The sequence below is a fragment of the Propithecus coquereli genome, unplaced genomic scaffold (genome assembly GCF_000956105.1).
Source record: "Propithecus coquereli isolate 6110/MARCELLA unplaced genomic scaffold, Pcoq_1.0 Scaffold4, whole genome shotgun sequence".
Classification (NCBI taxonomy): domain Eukaryota; kingdom Metazoa; phylum Chordata; class Mammalia; order Primates; family Indriidae; genus Propithecus; species Propithecus coquereli.
In genome coordinates, this window is record NW_012149729.1 from 8,529,864 (window position 1) to 8,532,413 (window position 2,550).

Sequence of the window (2,550 nt, forward strand, 5' to 3'; positions counted from 1 at the left end):
CCTTAATTGTATCAATTGCTATCAATAGGAAGTAACTTATTTTTCAGTTCAAAAAATTTTAAGAAATCAGGTAAATCACTGATTATGAATACTATCACATGCCATTATTCTTTGGAAAACTGTAAGTATTGACAAACTTCAGGGCTAATCACCAGATTTTTATCTCTACTATTGTTTTTATCAATTTGTTTAAATGCCTACCTCTTTTATAAGATATGAGACTGTGAACTTGTTGAGGGCAAGGCTTATGTTGTAGAAAATTGTGTATCATAGTACTTGGGAGCTTATGGGTGATTAATAAATCTCGACCTTCCCTGATCTTCCTTAAATAGATACTTTTCATCTTCTCAAAAAAATGGAAAATCGCGGTGTTCGAAGGAGTAACTACTACCCTGGAGCATTTCGTGCTATTTTAAGATGTATTAGAGAGATATAGGTTTTTTAAAATAAACAAAATTAATTCACTTAGGAAATTTTTTCTCTCTATGGGTTTACTTTTGTTAATAATCCTCTTCTATGTCAATAAGATGCGAATATAAAACTCCTACCCCCTTCTAGGATTCAAGTGACAGTTGTCAGTGTAGCTAATGAAGAAACTCTTTTAACTTGTAGAAGTAGCTAATGAAACCGCAGATAATAAAAGTAATGAAAGTAACTATAGATAATGAAACTAATGGTTGTAGAATGAAACTGTGGCTAATGAAGAAAGTTCTTCTAAACTGCAGTTGCTGGGCTGATTCAATGTAATATACATGAAATATATATTTTTTTATTTTCATCCCTATCTAGATTGTTATAAACACTTAATTCATCTTTGATGAATTTGATTAATAAATGAAACTGTGAATAAATAATTAATATTCAAATAGTTTAAGCAGAGAAGGGAGAGAATAGATCAGGAGTAAAGTTTGGGAAAGGAAGTAAAATGCAGAGAAAGGAAAGTTTAGAAGAAAAATCCAGAAAGGAAAAATGATAAAAGAGAAAGATAAAGAAGGAAAAAGGGGAATGGGTGATGTGTTCTGGTCTGTCACATAGCTTATGTAGAGAGGAGGTTAATAGGTACAGCAATTTGAGTTAATTTGCAAGGCAGGGAGTGAGAGAGACACAGAAATGATTTTTCTTAGTGGCTCATAACAGTCCAAGAAAAACAACCTGCGAACTGGGACCTGAAACTTGAGAGGCTTATTTATTGCCTTAGGGGAAAGGGAAAAATAAGGAATTGGAATTGCTCAAACAAACATTTAATACTACAACCTTTTCTGTAGTGAGTTGTCAGATAAGCAGATCCTTGACACCCTTTGCAATGCAATGAGTGCTCAGACAGCTTAAACGGAGTAGTATCGATTAATCTGGTGCTACGGAACTTCAGAGATCTCAGACCTTGCAGTGTCCATTGTCGAAGTACCATAACTGCTGGTGAAATTTTTGGTTCTTCAGAAAAGAGAAAATACACTAGACTTGTCTTCATTGTGACATGGAGAAAAATACAGTGACATGAAAATCATTTGAAAACTATCTTTGACCTATCACATTGTATATGGAGACTAGCACTCCTTTTTGTAAGCTAATGTGAGATGCTAATTTCACTTTTATCTCTCGACTCCTTCTAGTATCTCCAGCCAGAGGTTTTTCTTGGGCATCAGGTTTCAGGTCCCAAACCCCTCCACCTGCTCAAGCTCAACATATTCCAAAGCAAACTCATCATTGTTCTTTCAATTCAGCTCCTCCCTAAGTGGATGCCCCATTTCTGTTGATGTCACCATCATTCTTCCCGTTGACAGGGTTGATTTTGATTCCTCCCTGTCCTTTAACCCCGCTGTGACCAGGTCTTATAGATTCTATTTTTTGCAACGTTCCTGTTTATCCACCCACTCACTTAGGACAACAGTGAAAATAACCTGTGGTATATGGAAGATGTTTAAGTATCACAAACAGTCACTTCAGGGTCACTTCCATTGTCTCCTGTCAGGGACAGGTTTTCATGACCTTTAATTTTCTGTTACCTGTCTGTCTCCTCCATGAAACCACGACGAGTTGAGAGCAGAGGGCTTCTTTGCTCTATTCACCCCTAGTTCCCCAGAACCCCAGTGTGACACATAACTTAGTTAAGGGATGTTTGTAGAATGAATACATGGTCTGCTTCATTTATTTATCTGTACAAGTTAGGAAAGGTTAATTCCCATGACAAACAAGTATAATGTCAGTGGCTTAAAACAGAAAATGCATATTTCTTGCTCACATCGTGTTTCAGTGTGCAACAGCGTGGAGCAAGGACCTCCTTTATCTCTTGGCTCTATCATCTCCTAGAGATTCTTGAGTTGTCATAGCCCAGCCGGGAAGGAGATGCCATCACTTCCGTTCATGTTCTATTGGCCAAAACTCAATCATAAATCCCAAAAAACTGCAATAGACGTTGGGAGATACAGTCACGCTGGAAATTAGCTTGGTAATCACCTAGCCAGAGTCCGGCATACTATCCTTCTAACTCCCTACCTACTTAAAATTGTAAATAGTCATCTTGTAGAGTGTCTTTCTTTTTATATATACATA